This window comes from Cupressus sempervirens, chromosome 3, assembly GCF_028749045.1.
Source record: "Cupressus sempervirens isolate cs-2001-9-10 chromosome 3, ASM2874904v1, whole genome shotgun sequence".
Lineage (NCBI taxonomy): Eukaryota > Viridiplantae > Streptophyta > Pinopsida > Cupressales > Cupressaceae > Cupressus > Cupressus sempervirens.
The window spans coordinates 301,474,061-301,496,074 of NC_143120.1; positions in this window are offsets into that span (position 1 = coordinate 301,474,061).

Consider the following 22,014-nt stretch of genomic DNA (forward strand, 5'->3'; position numbering starts at 1 on the left):
TCTGAGACTCAATCCTGGGTGGAGGCTTTGATACCACTTGTAATGAAATAACTTGCACAATAGAGGAAGTAATATGAAATATTATATAAATACTTGATAATAACTAAGAGTAATAGGCCACTTTGAGAGGGCAACCTCCAAATATCTCCAATGAGAACACACTTCAAACATGATGTTGAAATAAAACTCACAACCTCCTATATATACTTAATCATGCTTAGGTTGAATAGACACAACCCTACATAACACCTAGTCCTATCTAACTACCTAAATAATAATATAGTAATGATAGCATGACTTAATTAAGAATTACGATAGCCACAACTTGACTATAGACTTAGGCTCTAGTGACAAAAGAAACTTCTAGAAGAGAAGAGGATTCTCGATGAGGCCATAGAGAAGATGAAAGAAAAGTTAAAAGTGATGAAAGATGTTTCCCAAGAAAAAGAAGATGAATACCTTAAAAAAGGTAAATTTAAGGTATATTTTGAGGATGAAATACCAACCTAGATCCTCCACTTGGTGAAGGAGACCCATTCATCAGAGCCCTCAAGGCATTTGGAGGAAAGATCCTAAAGAATATGTCATTATTCCATGGAAATATGGATGCTTGGGTAGTCCTAGAATGGATTGAGAGTATAGAGAAATACTTTGAATGTGAAGGTAAAAAAAATGCACAAAAGGTGAGATTTACAAAATCTAGATTGAAAGGACAAGAACTTACTTGGTGGAAGTTTGTGCAAGAAGAAAGAGAAAGTGAAGGGAAGAAACCAATAGCTAGTTGGAAGGCTATGTTGGAAAAGATAAAAGAGAAACCTATTTGTTAGAGGATTATGAGATTTAGTTGCACAAGAGGTAGAATCTCAAACAAAAGAACCTTAATGTGTCTACCTACACTAAGGAGTTCAAAAAATTGGCTCCAAGGTCGAGGGTACATGAGATAGAGAGTATCAAGGTGGAAAGGTATCTAAATGGTCTTAAGTGGTCTATTCAAGATGGGTTGAGCTTATTTAGTCTCATTGCAAAACTATTTTCAAATGGATGAGAAAGTGGAAGATAAGTTGAGAAAAAAAGGGGACTCAAGTTCCAAGAACAAAGGTAGAGGTAGAGATTTTAGAGGAGGTTCAAGAGAATGTTCTAGTGGGAGGACCAATGAGAAAAGTAATTATGGTGATTCCAAATGGAATGAGCAGACTAGTAAAAATAGTTAGAGAGGTGGCTCAAATAGAGGAAGAGGATCTATAATAGTACTAGAGGTAGAAATGACAACAACAATAGTAGAGGCTCACACTTTAGCAATATGAAATGTTACAATTGTGGCAAGTTGGGATATCCTACCTACAAATGTCTCGAGAAAGCATCAACATCATCTCATAGAGAAAAGAAGATCAACTACATTCAAGAGGAGAATGATTCTAGAGAAGGTGAAGTGGATCTTGATGTAGAGAAAGGTGTGAAGCTCATGTTTAGGAGAGTCTTAGTAAAAGAACCTATAAAGGAGGAACAAAATCAAAGAACAGAATTGTTTAGAGCCACTTGCAAAATATTAGGCAAGGTGTGTAAGGTGATTATAGAATTAGGCTCTAGTGACAATGTCATGTTAGAGGAAGTAGTATAGAAATGTCACATGTAAGTCCTTATAAAGTGACTTGGTTGAATAAAGGGCAGAACATCCTAGTAAATGAACAAGTATGGGTAGAAATCACTATTGGAAGTATCAAGATAGGATCTTATGTGATGTACTCCCCATGGATGCTTGTCATCTATTGTTGGGAAGACCTTGGCAGTATGATAGAGAGGAAGTACATCATGGGAAGGAGAATAAATATTTTTTCAAGAAGAATAGAGTCACTTATAGGATATAGTCCATAGTGGAAGTATAAAAGACATAAAAGGATGCTACCAAAACACTTTTGATGAGTGGGAAAGAATTCCTAAAAGACCTGAAAGAAGAAGAAGTTGGGTTTGTTGTCTTGATGAAGTCGAAAGAAGAAGAGGTGAACAAACCTAGTGTCATACCAATAGAGATACACGATGTATTAGATCATTTGAGAGATATCATTAATGATGGTACACCATCCACACTACCCCCACATAGAGTAGTAAGTCATAAAATAGAATTTGTGTCAAGAGATTCATTGCCAAAAAAAGTTTCTAACAAAATGACTCTAGAACAAAACAAGGAGATTGCTAGGTAGATTCAAGATGGATTAAGAATTGATCAAAGAAAGCATCAACCCATCTATAGTACTAGTTGTGCTAGCACCAAAGAAAGGAGGTAAGTGGAGAATTTTTATTGATTCTAGAAAAATCAATAAGATAACCATAACATATAGGTTTTCTATTCCTAGAATCAATAAGATAACCATAAGATATAGGTTTTCTATTCCTAGAGTAGAAGATTTAATGGATTGTCTATGTAGTGCACAATACTTCTCCAAGAAAGATTTGAAAAGTGGGTACTATAAAATTAGAATGAGAGAAGGTGATGAGTGGAAGATAGCATTCAAAACCATTGAAGGGTTATATGAAAAGTAAACTTCAACGGGGGGTGAATCAGTAGTTTAAACTTTAACCCATAAAATCATTCACCACACATCCATCTCCTACATTCAATGAGTAAATTGAAACACCATGTAAAGCATATACATCTAAAATATAAAAAAAGTAAACATTCACACATGTATGACACTAGATATGATTACCTAGAAACCCTCCAATGAGAAGGTAAAATTGGGATTGGGATGATACCCACAAATCTTCACTACTACAGTAATAAAGTGTATCCAATGAAGGTTACAATGTTTGATCATGAGACATGATCTACCCTATGAAAGTTCTACCCTATTAAAGGCTTACAAAGAGTGTTAGGTCTCACCCTATTAAGGGATTTCAACACCCTATTAGAAGTGTTACTTGGTAAAGGAATTTAACTCATAATTAAGTAAGCACCTTGTTAGATGATTTCAATACAACCTATTGGGACTAATCTGTTTAGAGATTTAACTAATTCACCTACTAGAATGACTCAGTATTGATCATGTGGTTAGGATTTGGTTGCTTGATTATAGATTACCTCTAAACTAATATATTTTTGATCCTTCTTGATCAGATGTCTCTCTGTTGTATGTTATTCCCTTCCTCTATTCTCCTTTAACTGATTTTGCAATGGAATCTCACTTCACAATTCCTTAGCCACCATGAATACTCTATTTGTACAAGAAAATATCTCTCTTTTCTCCTTTAACACACTCTTGAAAGTTTAGGTTTTTTCCTCCTTAAGAAGACTTAGGTGACTTAGGTTTAGGTATAAATCAATGACTATGATTCATTCATTTTTCTACTTAAACCTTCCCTTTTTTTGATTGGCTACATGTAATGCATTGGGAATCCAACTTAAGATTTGTCCTTATCTCTAAATATCATAATTCAATCTTTAATTCATCTAAAAAATGGTTTACATAGTTTTTTGTGCCATTACAAACAACTATGACAAAACTCTCTCACTCAACATATGAAGTCTCTGATGCTCAACATATATTATTTTCTTTGTTGTGACTTGGCATCTGTATCATTCAACATGCACTACTTGCTAGGATCCTAAATCACTCAACATACACTATCTGCTTGACACTTGAGTGACTTGATACATGAGTGGCTTGGCACTCACTATGGACTCGACATGATCTATTATAACATATTATGTTCAACATGTACTACTTGTTTGACATGAACTAAGTAAATGATTTAACTGTGTGAACACTCACTAGTCAAAACCAATATGAGATCAACAATCTCCCTCTTTGACATGAGTGTCAAAAACACTTGGTCATGCATTGATATCCTTATTCTTGCGAGCATAACATATCTCTTATTTGACTTATCTGCAAAACTTTAAATTTTCAAAATTTTGTCACAAATTATACCTCAAAATTTGATAACTCCCCTTGAGTTGATAGTTCTTATTTTGTACTCAAAATTCTCTACTCTTTCTAAGTAAATGTGTCTCAATTGATACTCTTTGAGTTCATCTTGTTCTTTTTTAACTAATACTATTTCATTTCATCTTCCCCTTTGTTAGTATTATCCCCCTCTACTCTCTATCTCCTCCTTTTTGACACTAATGTCAATGGGCTATACACTAATAGTGTGTTTGTCCAAAAAGGATTTATGAACCTCTAGTATAATCTTGAGAGATGCATCCCAATTTTCACATAATACATCCAAAGACTTGATTTGGATAGCCAGCTCAGTAGTAAGGTGAACTAGGCCATCTAGTGTAGAAAGATTTGGATCTTTCTTCATAAGAATTTTAGTATAGCGTAATTCCTTGTGCAAAATCTCCATATGTGGATTGAATTTTTTTTGGATGTTAATTAGTTTAGCCCTTATATTGGCTTCATCTGTAGATAATGTTGCTAACTAACTTTGTGTCTGCAATAAGGCTCTAAAATGTTTTTGACCTTGAGTTAGATTCATAGGAAATTTTACACCCAATGCATTAATTTGGCTTCCCAAGCTCAAAATGTGACTTCTTGACCTTTGTGTGAAGAGTGTTAGATTGTACAGTTTAGTGTACAAGGAGAAAATGTTCTCAAGTACCTTCTTAACACTTTCTACCTTTGTTACCAATGCAACTTGTGTGAGTGCTATGTCACCTGATATTTTATTATTCACTTTACTTTGGAATTTCCTTTTGGACCATTTTAATAGTTTAGCATTTGTATCAAAGTCTATAACACTCATCTTTTCCACTATGTTTGTTAGTTGTTTAATGAGTTTCTTTGTCTCTTCTAGAATAGGAAAAATTGAATGCATCTAAAATGCTTGCTTCTGCCCATGCTCCCTTCTAAGTAGTTCTTGATGCTTATTTCTAACTAAGGCTTCTTGCAAAATACCCATCTACTCTATTGTCATTGTGTCATTATGATACTTTGGTAACACAATCTCTTCATTAAGGCTTACAACTCCATATTGCATTACTTCTTCAGCCTTTGATGAGCTTGGATCGGCACTAAGATCTATAATGGTGTTGCATCTATGCTTGACTTTTGAAGAATATGACTTGAAGGAGTGATAGATTCTGGTAAAGTTACTAGGGCTTGAATTGCTACTTGCTCCTTCACCTTTGGTATAAACTTGGTCTCTTTAGGCTTGTCCTAATTTTCTACAATGTCTTGTGATGCACCTTGTACTTGTGCTGGAGGTGTAGATAAGATTATCTAACCTATTTGACTCTATTCTTCAGTAGTGGCTTTGGTTTCCACTCTATCCTTCTAAACTATATCAACATTTTCTAATGTAGTTTCTAGTATCTTATCCAAAGGTTGTACATGAGTGACTTGAGGGGTGGTGGTAGGTAGTTCTTGTGTATTCACCTCCTCCCTTGTTATGTCAATCACTATTTTTTGTAATTCATCTACACTCACTAATACAAGATTATCACACAATTTTTCTTGTGGTGTAGACTGATCAAGTATCTATTTTAGATCTTCCTCTATTAGGGAATTGATGTTTTAAGTAGTTAGATCAAATAAATCCTTTACTATGATTGTTTTAGTATTCTCACTTGTTATTTGTTGAGAGCTAACATCTAGTAGTTGTGTATCTTGTACACTTTTTTCTTCTTGTTGCTCTACCTTAGCTATTGCCTAGTCATCTACTTTCATTTATGTATCTCCCTCAACAGTGTCTTCATTTTTATCACCTTCTTTATCTTATTTTACCCCAATGGGTTCCTATCCTCCTTCTTTTATTGTAGCAAGCTTATATTTGATCTTCCACATCTGTGTGGACTGCTTCACAACATCTTTAATATTATTTTATAGTATGCTAAAGGCTCTATATTTTGGAACAAATCTAATAGCATATTTCTTCATAGCATAAATTGTGCAAGTGATGTCTCCCTTATTTGTCTTTCTAGGTTTAAGCAATAATGTCATTTTTCTCCACTCTCTCATATAAGATTTTAGGCATAGAGTTAGCAATCTCTAGTAGGGATTTGTTAAAAGTTTTCCAATGGCATATATAGCTTCCTCCACTTGATTCTTTTCAACTTTATCAAGGTTATCAAAATCAACATGATAAAATCTTGACAAATTTACACTATGCTTAACATTTTCATATAGGTTGTCTAAGTCTGATAATGGATTGTGACTCACCACTTTGAATTGGCTATTTTCATCTGATTATGTTCTCTCCTCATCAAATTCATCTTGTGTAATGTATTTCCTCCTTGGCTTTTTTGAGCTCCTCCTTCCTACTCTGCTAGTTTGGCTTTCTCCTTTGCCTCTTGTGTAGTGAGACATGTACACTAGCCCTTATAGTAGGTGCAGTTGATTTGGGTTGGCTTAGTTTGATATTATTCTTGGACCTTGTCATTGTTTGGGCCTTAGCCTTTCTTTTCTTTTGATCAATGGGAGTAGGTTCTTCCTTGGCACCTTCTGCAACTTCTATCTCCTCCTCTTGTTGATCTTCTCTGATTCCTTGTGTTAATGCAAGTGGTGCTTGGGTTTAGATGTCTTCTTCCTCTTCATCCTCTTCCTTGTTAGCACCTTCACCAAATTTAGCTTTCAACTTCTTCACCAACTTTTCCTTCTTCTTTATAATAGAGGTAGCCTTGAGTACATGGTAATCTTAGATTTTTCCATATCATAGTTTCCAAATGCCTTGGCATTTTTGTCTATATCTTCTACAAGTAATGTTGCAATAGGTATAGAGGCCTCATCTAAATTGATTTCATATCCTAATGGCCTTATCCATCTTACCCTTGGAGTTGCTACTTGAACAAATGTGTAGTTAGCATCCACTATGAAAAAAATATCTTCATAATGCTTTTCCACTAGTAATATTGAAATTCTCAATCTTTTCTTCATAGACTTCTTAAATTCCTCAAATTAGCTAGTCATAACTAACTCAAAGTTCTCACCCAATTGTTCTATGAGCTCACCTATTTGTACTAATACTAGCATCTTTTTCTTCCATGCCATTGTGCCAAATGTGGGAAATGTGTTTTGAACATAAAAGAGAATACATATCAAGATTGATCCAAATTTGCATTGAGCACTTTTTGTCCTTCTTATAGCTCCTAGGTTCTGAATTAGTTGTTGTAGTTGTAGCTTGGCTAGATCATATGTGCGATCCCTTTTAACAATCTTATAACCAACATCTATTGCAATATAGGGCACATTGTTCAATTTGCTAGATTGGTAAAATTTATAAGCAATAACCCTGATTGCAAAGTCTATCAATGAATCTATGGTGGTATCAATTTTCATAACTCTCTTAATCCACATGCCTCCTGTGTTTTTTTTCTCAATAACCTATTTTGAATTGCTCCTCAAGGTCTTAGGTTGATCTAGGGTTGGATACCCTATTACCTTTGTAGAGACCTAATTGAAAAAATCATTATTGAAAGAGGGAGATTGTTGAGGATGACTATGTGTTTCAATCATTGTTTTTTCAGTGATGTCAAACCTGTTATTTGCTGGTAAGACAATTTCTTATAAGATTTAAGTACTATCACTTACTTGATTGATAAAGAGGATTTAATCAATAAGATGTATCAAAAGTGCCTAGAGGAAAGGTTGAGTTATGACTATGTTATTAAGTACAAGGATCTGTTAAGATAGTGATGAAATGATGTATTGATAATCTACTTAAGGTTACAAAGGTTGATTACAATTAGAATATTTAGAAGAACAAGAAAAAGTTTGTCTACCAAGCTTGATTGAGTGGATAGTAGGTGTCGAGTAATATCAGTGCAAGCCAAACAAAAGAGTAGTTGGAGCCAAGTAATGGAAAAATCTAGTGGGTGTTGAGTATGACAGTTGATGCCAAGCATCAGTAAACTTTAGTTGATGCCAAGTGATTTTATAGAGAATGCTGAGCAATGCAGTATGTGCCGAGCATGAGAAGGTTGATAATGTCAAGTTGTTGCATTATTTTAAACATTAAAGATTCATTGAATCTAAGTCGACAAGTTTGTTTTCTTGATATTTGTAAACCAAGTGGAAGATAAGGTTAATGAGTTGGTGGCACATAATTTGACGTAAACTATTTTTAGGTAAATTTAAATGGATTCTAGAAGAAGTTTCTAGAAGAAATGTGAGATATGGGGAAGATACATTGTATCCTACCTAATCCATTCGAACCCTAAATTCAGACATGGAAAATGAGTGAGAAAATATCTTAATTTCCTATTTATAGGAATGTTTGGTCATGAATCAAAGTTGTCATGTGTGAGAACCTAAGGAAGAGAAGAAATTAAGTGTTTTGCTTCATCAAGTGACCTAAGAGAAGAGTCTATAATGGCATGATAAGCAAGAAGGATTAAGGAGATGAATGCTTAAAGGGTGAAAAAGCTATTAAAGATGAAAAGTATGAAGGCCAAGCATAGTTGAGGACTAAAAAGAGATCTTTAATATGCAAGAGAAGTTATAATTTGTAAATTAGATCAAAGCTCTACTATTACTGTCTAACAACTATATCAGTCTAAGGTAAATCCTTCGAATTAAGGTTGACCTAACAATCATTTGTAAATCCTTTAATAGGGTTCCATTCCAAGTGAATGATCTAATGTCCTCTAAAAAGGCTCACCTCTAATAGGGTGATTGAAATCCCTTATCTGGTTCACATTTAACATTGTGTATTGTAACCTTTAACAAGGTTGGCCTTTCACAGAGGATCACTTCAGAAGAGTGAAAAGGAGTAACATGTTACTAGTGGTCTTTCCCAAATTGGGTTTACACACAAATCATTGTGTCAAGTGTGTTGATGAATCTATTATGTTTCATGCTTTACATTTCTACAAGTTGACTTGATAGTAACCTACAAGTTTTAATGATTTCATAATCTTATGGATGCATGTATGGATATGAATTTTATATGGGTTCACTAACTTGTGGAAAGTTTTATTTATACATTTTTACCTTGGATAACTAATTCACCCCCCAGCACCCCCCCGCCCCAAAAATAAAAAATAAAAATAAAAAATTCTAAAGTATTCCAACAACCCTATGGATTATTCTTTTGGTGATTTTGATAGGTCAATTGTATAACCAAAGTGAACTATCATGAATCCTACTTAATATTATCCTAATCCATTATGTTTGAAAACATTCAGGAAATCTAGGGCATGACTTAACCCTTTCTTCTCTACAATTTTGTATTCTTCCCTCAATACACAGTTTTCACATCATCTTTTATATGATTTCCTAATCTCCATATCTCCAATACTCCCAATTTTGTAATTGTAACATTTCCTAACATCTTGAACCATTAAAACATTCAGTGGTATCATGGATAACACATCAGATGGGTCTTGTTTGTAAGCAATGTATGGAATGGCTTTTAATATTCATTGTCTAACTTCATTACTAACAATTTGAACATTCAAAACCTCCTTACCCTCTACACCCTTTGAACTAGATACCATTATGTGAAACTAGTATTTACAAAAATATAAACAACATAACTTGGCACTTGATAAATACCTTGCAAGATCAGACAAAATGGTGTTGAGTCATTGCTCAAATCATTTGCAATCTCTTTGGGTGGAATTTCTTGATCACCTATTTCTCTCCTTACTCTTTCTCAGTTTTGAAATGATTTAAAATGAGTTGAAATCGATCAAATACCCCTTTGGAGTACTGCAATTAATAGAGTCCTTGCATAGGTGTAAGCTCAACATCAACCAATTTCAGGCTAACTTGACATCCATTAACATTTCACTTGTTTGAAAACCATTGCAAGCTTGGCATCAACTAGCCAATCTATTAGCTTTGTATGCTCTAGCATTTCACTCAGCACTTATAGGAAACTTTTCATGCTCAATAGTAACTTGAAAAAAATTAAAAAATTCTTGGATTCCTAGTAACATTTTGCATCTTTTTTCATGCTTATGTCAACATTTTAGTAATAAATCCTTTTGGAACCAATAAATGATATAAATTTTAAATATCGGTCCCTCATACCTCTTGATTGCTTAGTTTGATGAGGTGTGATCACCTGACCCATTGGGTGAAGTGATCCTTTCTCCATTTGATGTGCTACAATCCTCCTTTTTCTTCCATGCCTTACTCATTTCATTTCTAACATTTTCAACATATGTCTTGTGTTTGTCTTTATCAAACTCACAACTTGGTGCCTTTGAACTTGTTGGACAATATCAATTGATGTAACCAATCTTCAAACAACTAAAACATGAGGTTTGACTCAACCACCTTTTTTAGTCACCTATGAAGTGTGTCCTAATACAATTCTTAGGAACATGTCCATATTATTGACAATAATGACAGTTGTATCTTGTATTATAATCCTAGTTATAAGAGTTGTTGTTGGAATATTCAAATGGGAAGAGTACTTTTGAGAGGTGGGGGGGTGAATCAGAAGTACCACACCTTTTTAACTTTTTTTTAATCCTTTAAACATATAACTGAAAAAATAAATTGCATGCATGTAAACATATAAAAGAACATAAAATCAATCACATGCAATAGCACATAACACCAGAATTGATAACCCAGAAACCCTCCATGAATAAGAAGGTAAAAGTGGGGTGGGGATGATACCCACAAAAATCACTATAGCAATCAATGTTCAACCACTTCTAATGGTCTTCCCTATGAAAGGCTTACCCTATTAAAGGCTTTACATTGTGTTAATAGTGACCTAGTTAGAGGATTTACAAACACTTACATGAAGTGCCACCCTGTTAAAGGATTTACAATAGGTTGTTAAACCCACCTAATTTAATACAACTTTCATGACCTTCTCCAAAGGTTCTCCTACCTAGTTGTTAAGCTAACCTATCAACATAGTATTTCAACCTCTAATACAATTGTGAGAGAGTATTACAACATTTGACCTGATTGAATCCAATCTCAAATTGCTAGATTTAGGTACTAGATCTGCTCTTCTCATTCTGATCCCTACTTGATCTGATCTCTAAATGTATCCCCTACTCTATTCTGATCAACTAAATGTATATTTTCAATCCATTTCACTAAGTCCTTAACACCTTTGCTGATTTCTCTATTCTGCAATTTGATAACTCCATCAATAACCTTCTCAACTCTTGTCTTAGCACTCTCAACAACTTCTTTAACAACTTCATTATGGTGTTGTGGTCTCCTTATTAATATATTGTGGACTTAGGGTTTGCTATGCATTCATGAACTTTAAATTCCCACTCAAATCCTTTGTTTTCACCTTTTGGTTGCAAGTTGTCTCCAATTTTCTAATTGGTTGCATGTTGATTTCATAGGTAATTGCAAGGATTCAATCTTATCTTCTTATCCTTTTGTGAGTCATGCCAAAACTATTTTACATCTTAGTTTGTGATGGCACAAAATCTTATGTTAATCTTGAGTTACTCGACACATATTGTATTCCTGATGCTTGACACATACTATTTTTGGATTGCATGGCATCTACTACATGTCTTGTTTGCTCAACACTTGTTATATCCTACTTTGCTCAGCACCTGTTATATCCTTGTTTGCTCGAAACCTGTTATATCTTTTATTTCTTGGCACATGAATGTTCTTGGATCACTTGACATCTGAACAATTCTTGATCACTCAGCATACATTGTGTACTTGGCATATATAGTGAAAATGGTTAAGTGTGTTGACACTCAATTGTCAAGACTATTCTTTTGACCAACAATCTCCCCCTTTGACATGAGTGTCAAAAACACTTAACTAAGCATTTATGAACTTAACCTTATTGAGTACATTATTTATTTGCTTGGAATTCATGCAAAATTTCAAAAATATTGTGAGTAATAATATACCTTATGACTCCCCCTGAGTTGATTATGCCTTGTCCAATCTTGAAACTAAAATTATGTGCTTAAGTGCCTGATTCTCTCTGTCCTTCGTCCTATTTCTACATTCTAAGCATGTATGTTGTATCTGATCTATGTGAAGTTAAAAATTTTGCATCTCCCCCTTTCTCCTTATTAGTTGACTCCTCCCTTTATGGCTATTTACAAACTTTCCACTCTATTCTCAAAATGAATGAAAGAATGTAATAAAAAATGTGTAAAATTTCAAAAATTTGGTATTCTCCCATATTTCTATATTTTTCTATATAAATATCTCCTTATTTATTCCCCTATACATATTTCTCCCCCTTTCTGACACTAATGTCAAATGGTTCTATAGAGTAATACCATGTTTAGCCAAAAATGTGCTATTTACCTGCAGGAGTATCTTAAGTGTTGCATCCCAATTTGCTAGTACAATGTCCAATGATTTATGCTAGATGGCAATCTTTTTTGCTAGATGTACAAGTCCATCTAAGGTAGAAAGATTTGAATCTTTCTTGAGGACTGTTTCTACATACATTTTCTCCTTATGGAGTACCTCCAAGTGAGGGGTTATAGAGGACTAGATTTTCATTAACCTAGCTTTTACATTAGCCTCCTCTACTATTAATATAGCTAATTCTCTTTGAGTGTGAAGCGTTTGAGAAAAATGCTTCTCACTTTGAGTTTTATTGGTGGGGAGTTGCATACTAGAAATCATTAGATTTCTTTCCAAGCTCATTATTCTCTGGCTAGTCTCCTGTGTGAAATTGGAAAAATCACACAACTTGTTGTACAAGGAGAATATATTCCCAAGTACAATCTTTACTCTTTCCAATTTCTTAGCCAACTCAACTTGAGATAGTGCTATATCACAAGATATATTCTCATTAACTTTACCTTGGAACTTCCTCTTTGACCATTCCATTAATTTGGAATTTGTATCATGATCATCATTTGTCACCTGGTCAACTATGTTAGATAGTTGCTCTACTATTGGCCTTGACTCTTCAAGTGTTTGCAAGCTAAAGACATCCATAAAGATGTCCTTTATCTCATTCAATGCTTGCCTATATTTATATTCTTTTCTCAATACCTCTTGTCTCCTTCTATCCAATGCACTCTATATCTCATTAATCTTTTCCTTAGTGAGGGTGTTGGATTCATAGTAGGGTATTTTAATTTCTTCATCTAGCTCAAGAATTCCATAATGAACTATCCTAGCTACCCTTGTTGAGCTCAAGTCTGGTGTTCTAACTTGCAATGCTAGTATGTCAATGCTTGGCTTCTAAAGAATTTGAGTGGGAGTACCTAATTTGGGTAGTTGAACCAAAGTTTGTACTGTAGATTCCTCCTCATCTCTTGTCTCTTGCTTCTCTTCTGTTTGTCTCACTTTTTCACTACCAATGGTTGGGGGTGTACCTATTGACTATACCAATTTTTCTTTGTCTTCCCCTGCTACTGCACTTGGTACTTGAAGTGCATCTGTGACTACTTTTGGTGGAGATGGTGGAGGAAGGAATAGGAGTCCAGTAGTTTGAGTGGTCAAAGGTGGTTCTTGTGTTTTCACCTTGACTTCCTTTGATTTTACTACTAACTTTTACAACTCATCAACGCTAACCAGTATAGGACTTGTGCATAGTCTAGCTACTTGGGTTGATTGGTCAAGGATCTTTGTGAGATCCTTTTTAGTTAATGGATTGATGTTTTGACAAGAAGTTTCAATAACATCCTTTATTTTGACACTCTTTTTAGGTGTGATAATAGCATGAGGAGGGCTAGGAGTTGATAGTTGTGTGTCTTGCTACTCATGTGTACCCTTTTCTTCCTCTTTCTCCTCTTTATTCTCCTCTTCATCTTTCTTTTCTTCTTCCACATTCTTCTCTTCCTCAACCTTCTTCTCTTCTTACTTCTTTTCTTCTCCCTTCTTTCATGTTGTTTTTATTTCCTTTATCTTGGCACTTGCTTCTGCCTTCTATTCCTCATAAAAAACATCATAAATTTTCTTATAAATAATTTTCCACAACTATGTGGATTTGATCACAACATCTTCAATTTTATTCTACAAAATACTAAATGCCCTATGCTTTGGAGTAAATCTACTACTATGCCTCTTGATTGCATTAGTTATTTGACCCTTAGTCAAATCAGGAAACAATCTGGCTAAAGTAGACTCCCTTATTTCCTTTTCCATTTCCAAGCAAAAATGCCATTTGTCTTCTACTATTTTATACAACTCTTTGGACATTGAGCTATCTAGCTCTAGAGGTGTGTGCTTGTACTCTACCATCATTGTATACACACATTCCTCTATTTCATTTTTCTCTTCCTTTGTGAGCTTATTGAAATATAAATTCTTCAAATCTTTTAAGTCTCCATTACTAATTTTTGCACATAATTTATCAATTGAAAACTTAGGTGGATGGCATACCACATTGAACTAACTGTTATCATCTGACTCTATCTTTTCTTCATCTAAGTTAGGTTGAGCTACATATTTTATTTTCTTTCTTGGCTCCTCATCAATCTTCTTGGTGGCTTTCTTCTTCTTTTCTACCTCTTCTTTAGCCTTTTGAGTAGTGCCTTTGGTGGTGGCTCTGGTAGTAGGCTTCTTTACTCTAGGTTTTGTCACTTTCTTTGCCTTGGGTTGAGGAGTAGGTTGAGCTTTAGCCTTTCTTTTAGTGACCTTGGTTCTGATAGGTGCTTCCTTAGCTTCTTCTTCCTCTAAACCTTCTTCCTTGTCATCACCTAGGCCTTGTGTCAATTGTAGAGGCTCTTGTTTAGGGTTATCCTCTTCATTTTCACTATCATCCTCATCTTCATCTGCTTCCTCTTCCTTTGTTGTGCCTGCTGCTTCAATACCAAATCTCTTCTTGATCTTCTTGATCAATTTGTCATTCTTCTTCACTACAGTGGGCATTTTAAGCTTCATCACCACTCTAGATTTAACAACATCATAAGTTCCAAAATGTTTTTCTGCCTTGTCAGTATCTTTTACAAGTAGTATTATTATTGTTGCTAAGGCCTAATCAACATCAAGTCCATAACCTAGTGGCCTAAGCCATCTCACTCTAGGTATGACTATTTGTATATAAGTGTAATCAATATCCACAAGAAAGAAAATGTCTTTTACATGTTGCTCAACTAGTGAGACTAGTATCCTCATCCTCTGTTTCATGGACTTCTTGAAGTCCTCAAATAAACTTGTCATCTGAGCATCAAAATTGTCTCCCATTTGACCAATGAATTCATTGATTTGTGTGACAATTGTCTTGTTAGGATCCCATCTAACCTTTCTAACTAATGGAAATTCCTTCATAACATAGAAAAATATGTAGACTAATAGTGATCCAAATTTGCATTGGGCTCCTTTTGATTTCCTTATGGCTCCCAAATTTTCATCGATTAGTTGTAGCATGAGCTTTGCTAGATCATATGTGTGGTCCTTCTTTACAAGTTTTTATGCTACATCCACTGCTATGCATGGCACATTGTTTAATCTACTTGATTGATAAAATTTGTGAGATATGACTCTAACAACGAAATCAAGTAGTGGACTAGTAACGGTATCAATGGTCATTCCCCTATTATTCCATTTAGCACTAGTGTTCTTCTCTATGGCCTCCTTTTTATCACTTCTCAAGGTCTCGAGCTGATCTAGGGTTGGGAAACCAATAACCGTATGAACAATTTTCTTCATACCCTTCATTGGCCCTATTTCTAACCAGAATGACCCATCATGAATTTGACTCAACACTATACAAATCCATTCAGTCTTAAACACAATGGGGAAAACTAGGGCTTTAGTTAAACCCTTCTTTTCAACTATTTGAAACTCATCTTTCAATATGCCCTTGTCTCATAGCTTATCAAAGGCATTGAAAATTTCTAAGTCACCTATGGCTCCAATCTTATAGTTATAGCATTTTCTAATGTCTTGGACCATTACAACTTTGTTTGGAATGACTAAAAAAGCACCAACAAGGTCATTTTTATAGGTAACTTTAGGGATGGGCCTAAACTCTAGCTATTTGACTTCATTACTGACAAGTTAAATTTCATGACTTTCCTTCCCCTTAGTGGTGTTTGACCCAGATGCCACTATTTACCAAACTAGGGTTTAAAATTAAATAAAATTTCAAGTTCTACATCGCTCAGCACTTGAGTGAAATACCTATTGATCGATGAACTGGAGTTGAATTGTGGTTGGAATCATTGCAAATCGCTGCTAAATCACTGTGTGATCACCTATTTGCTCTGCTTGACTTTTTTCTTTGTTCAAATGGCTTGAAAATGAATGATTTTCACCTTTATTAGGTTAAAAAACTAGCATTTATTATATTTTTGCTTACAACTATACACTGAACTTCCAAAGATTTTATCAACTTGGCTTCCACTAAAGTTCATCTACTCAGCAAGAACTATCTAATTTCACTCATCATCAGCTAAACTTTTCAATTACTCAGTAGCCCCTAACATCTCTTACTTGACATCCACAAGTCTATTCTACTTGGCATATACTGAAGTTTTACTTGGCAACCAAAGCTAGCTTGGAATCATCTTCTAACTTTTAACTTGGTATCTTTTCTCATGCATATTTCTTTCTGCAATACTTCTATGTTTTCTTGGGCTGATGTATGATATATCTTTATATGTATCAACCCCATGTATCTGTCTTGTGCTTAATTGGATGAGGTCTCATCACTTGACCTTTTGGGTGAAGTGATCTCTCTATTTGATGTGCTGCATTCACCTTTCTTCTTACATGTCATGTTCATTTGTCCTCTTATTTGTTCAACATCAATCTTCTCTTTTCCTTTGTTGACTTCAGTCTTTGGTGCTTTTGACTTTGTAGGATACTTTCTACTAATATAACCAGTCTTCAAGCAACTAAAACATGTAGTTTGGTTTAGCCACCTATTGTAACTTCCCTTGAAATGTGTCCTTATGCAATTTTCAAGAATGTGTCCATACTCTTGACAATAGTGACAACTATACCTAGTATTGTAATCCCAATTGTAGTGATGTGCATGATTGATTCCTCTTGCAAGCTGATTAGGTGTCCACATAGGCTTTGATCTGCATTCAAATGCTCTATATCCATACTTTTTGTAGTTGTAGCAGTGACTTGCAAATCTTGGTGTGCTCATGGTCTTGGTTTTGCAGTCTTGTTTTGAATGTCCTTGCTTTTTTGCACTTGTGACAAAAGTTTGCATTTGTAGGTTTATCATGCTGATGACTATTCTTGCTTCTGCACACATTAGAGGTATGTCCCTTTTTACCATAGAAATGACAAGTAGGTTTAGTGTTCTTACCTTTGTTGCTTCTTTCTTCTATAATCTTGGATGATTCTCCTTGTTTAGTGCTGATGTAGCCAAGTCTTGAAGTATCATTACTAGCCCTTGGTGATTTCAGCAATTGCTCAAAATACTTGATGGCCTCATTGGGTTTGTTGTAACTTTTTGCTATTTCCTTTTCTCTCTTCAATTCATTCTACAATTGTTCATTCTACATCTTCAAGGTGGAGATCTCAATGTCCTTCATGTTTAGCTCATGATGAACATTGATCATCTGGCTTACAGTGTCTAGCTACATGTTTGAGATCTTTTCAAATTCAATTGTCTTCTCTTCTAGCCTATTGGTGAGATTTCTCTTTTCATCTTCTATCATGGCCTTTTCTTCAATAGCTCTTTTCTTTTGTTTAGTCACTTCACAAAGCATTATGGCTTGTGATTCTTGTTCAAGCTTGAGTAATCTAATTTATTTGGCTTGTGCTCTATTTTTCTCCATTAATTTTGCTATTGTTGCATCAAATTCCTTGAAATATCCATTGGAAAAAACTTGTGTGGTATCAATCTCCTTGTAGTGTATGTCATTTTCAGCTATGGCTATCTCCTTCCTTCTTTTCAAGGATTTTCTCAATTCCTCCCTAGCTTTCTCTACTTTGTGTAGAGCTAGTTGCACATCAATCACCTGATTGCCAATGATCTTCCCAAGTTTCAAGACTTCCATCTTCCAACCTTTTTCTCCAAGCTGTTAGGCTTCTCCTTGTGAGAACCAATGCTTTGATACCAATTGTTAGAATATTCAAATGGGAAGAGTACTTCTGAGAGGGAGGGGGGTGAATTAGAAGTACCACACCTTTTTAACCTTTTTTTTAAATCCTTTAAACATATAACTAAAAAAAAAAAAAAATGCATGTAAACATATAAAAGAACATAAAATCAATCACATGCAATAACACATAACACCAAAATTCATAACCTAGAAACTATCCATGAATAAGAAGGTAAAACTAGGGTGGAGATGATACCCACAAAAATCACTATAGCAATCAATGTTCAACCACTTCTGATGGCCTACCCTATGAAAGGCCTACCCTGTTAAAGGCTTCACATTGTGTCAATAGTGACTTGATTAGAGGATTTACAAACACTTACATGAAGTGCCAGCCTGTTAAAGGATTTACAATAGGTTGTTAAACCCACCTAATTTAATAGGACTTTCATGACCTTCTCCAAAGGTTCTCCTACCTACCTATTAAGCTAACCTATCAACATAGGATTTCAACCTCTAATACAATTGTGAGAGAGCATTAGAACATTTGACTTGATTGAATGCAATCTCAAATTTCTGGATTTAGGTACTAGATCTACTCTTCTCATTCTAATACCTACTTGATCTGATCTATGAATGTATCCCTTGCTCTATTCTAATCAACTACATGTATATTTGCAATCCATTTCACTAAGTCCTTGACACCTTTGTTGATTGCTCTATTTTGCAATTTGATAACTCCATCAATAACCTTCTCAACTCTTGTCTTAGCACTCTCAACAACTTCTTCAACAACTTCAATATGGTGTTGTGGTCTCCTTATAAAGATATTGTGGACTTAGGGTTTGCTATGCATTCATGAACTTGAAATTCCCACTCAAATCCTTTTTATTCACCTATTGGTTGCATGTTGTCTCCAATTTTCTAATTGGTTGTATGTTGATTTCATAGGTAATTATAAGGATTGGATCTTATCTTCTTATCCTTTTGTGAGTTATTCAAAAACTATTTTACATCTTAGTTTGTGATGGCACAAACTCTTATGCTAATCCTGAGTTACTTGACACATATTGTATTCTTGATGCTTGGCACATACTATTTCTAGATTGCTCAGCATCCACTACATTTCTGGTTTGCTCGACACCTATTATATCCTAGTTTTCTCAACACCTTTTATATCCTATTTTGTTGAGCATCTATTATATCTTGTATTTCTTAGCACATGAATGTTCCTAGATCACTCGACATCTGAACAATTCTAGATCACTTAGCATACATTGTGTACTCTGCATATATAGTGAAAATGGTTAAGTGTGTTGACACTCAATTGTCAAGACTATTCTTTTGACTAACAGTTGCCATTGTTCCTTACCTTTTCTTGCATGTTTGATGACCACATGAGTTTGGATCCACACTCAAAAGATCTATGTCCATACTTCTGATAGTTATAACAATATCCTTCAAATATTTTTGTGTGCATGATTATAGTTCTGCATTCATGTACCTTATGGCCTTTTTTTTTTGCACTTATAGCAATGAATTGTGCTCTTATGCTTGAAATTCTAATTTATAGTCTTGCTCCTACAAAAATTATCAATATGTCCTTTCTAACCACAATTATGACAAGTAGGTTTGGAATTATTACCTTTGTTGCTCCTTTCTTTAGCACTTTTGGATGACTCTCCTTCTTCAGTGATTGTGTATTCTAGTCTAGATGTGTCATTGTTAGGTCTAGGGGATCTCAAAAATTTCTCAAAGTATTTGATGGCTCCATTTGGTTTATTGAAACTTTCAAAAAATTCCTTTTCCCTTTTTAGGTGACCTTGCAATTGCTCATTTTGCAATTTCAATGTTTTTACATCAATGTCCTTAACATTTAGCTAATAGGTGGCATTCATCATTTAACTCAGTGTATCCAATTGCATGTTGGAAATCTTGGTAAGCTCTAATGATTTCTCTCCCAGTCCTTTTCTCAAAATTATTTTTTCTTCTTCAATCATAGCTTTGTCTTCCATAGCTTTCTTCTTCTATTTAGTCACTTCTATAAGATTTTCCTTAGTGAAAAATCACACCAAGATCAATAAGCTCAAGCACTAGCACATAGACCAATAAAGTATGATCAAAATAAAAATATGAAAATAAATTGATATACATACACACTAGGAGTGCCTAAATATAAAGGCTTCTAGAATGACTATGAGTTAGCAAAATGATAAGACTCACAACTAAGCACATCTCCACCAAGAGTGGATTATCCTCCATTGAGCACAAAAGTTAGTCCAATTATGAGAGGATAATCTTACATAGGTGTGTCACATAAAAAGATGTTTTAGATACCATGTGCTTAATTAGAGTGTGAACAACTATGTTCTCTACATGACAACTCAGATAAATATTCAAACTCCTATGTTGTAGATTCCATGTGCTAAATTAAAGTTGCTAACTCTTGTGTTTTCAACAAGACAACTAATATGAGCATGCATACTCCTAGGTGTCTAACTAATAAATAATAAAATAATGCATTAACCTAAGTAAACTTAAGTAAAGTTTGCTAATAATCAATTATTTACACTAACACCCCCCTTAAGTGCAACTTAAGGGATTTAGTTTAGCTTACGAAAGCTATAATGAAAATGCATGATGGGTCCTAGCTACTAGGCCATGTTAGGTACCCATGTATAAATGTAATGAAATCTCTCTAAAAATAAATAAAGATGGAAAACCTCATGGAAAAAAATCTCCTCCAAAAAGAGAGATGAAAAAACAAGATGCATGGATGGATGGAGTAATTAAGACACCCCCACCCCCCATTACAACATAAATCATGTACATACAATAGAGAAGTATGAGAAGAAAAAAACCCCATAAGAGGAAAATGTCGCTACCCCATAAGAGAGAAGAAGAAGAAGAAGAAAGGAGACAAGGTTGTCCCCCACCCCAAATGTAGAATGTCAATCAATGATAGCTGCTCCAAGATTAATGTAGAATCTGATCCATGACTATTGAATAATGTTCCTCCCTTTCGAAAGAAATAATTGCATGGGTACATATGAGATCCTTCCTAAATGTGTAGAAAGAATCTCAAAGATGAATGATGTCTCTAAAACCTACTCAATTGTCCCTATGTTGATACTGATGGTTTCCCCTTCCAACACTACTAAAAAGAACATGTTCAGATCTAGAAACGATGGATGTAGAACATATCCCAAGGAACCAGCTATCTCTTCAAATGATAAAGAGACATCCTACAACTACTATACATAAGGATCCACAATCATATCAACCTGGTAAGACTTATCATCTAGAGAATGGACAAGAGGGTCAGAGTGTTCCCTCACACCAACTAAAAAAGGATATTCTTCAGCAAAGAGATGTATATCATCAATAATGTCTCCCAACTCAACTATGTAGGACTTCTCAGACAAACCTAAAATATCTGTCATGTAGTCATCCCCTAATTCTAGAATTGGAAGACAAGGTGTACCCAACTGAACTAAATTACATGGACCTATCACTATAGCAATGTATGCATGTGGAATTTTTTGATGTTGTGACCCCAACCTATATCTATCAACATGATCCCCCATATCTGAACCTGTTGAATCAATATCACTGTTCTCACTATTATTTTCTATAATGTATATGTATATAGAGGATTAGAGGATAAGTTGGGTGAACTTTCCTCAAAGTGAACACTCTTCTCTATGAATATCTCACGAGTCTTAGGATCCATAAGTCTATATGCCTTAACACTTTTTTCATATATAGTGAAAGTACAAGGCCATGGTGGTGGTGCATTGCATTCCCTTAAAGATATGTGTGCCCATGCTAGACAACCAAAAACTCTAAAATGTTCCACAACTGGTTTTCTTTTGCACCATGCATCAAAAGGAGTCATTCCATCTAAGACATTATGAGGAGACCTATTAAGGATTTGATTGGCACTACTTATAGCTTCTGCCTCAAGTGATGGATCAAGAGACATAGCTTGAATCATACAACTTGCCATTGGCTTAAGATTTATAATCCTCATTGCTGCAACACTTTTCTTTTGTGCAATAAATGCTATAGGATTTTGAAGATCAATACCCTCAAGTTCACAAAAGTCTCTAAGTCTTGAGTTCACATATCTACTTTCATTATCC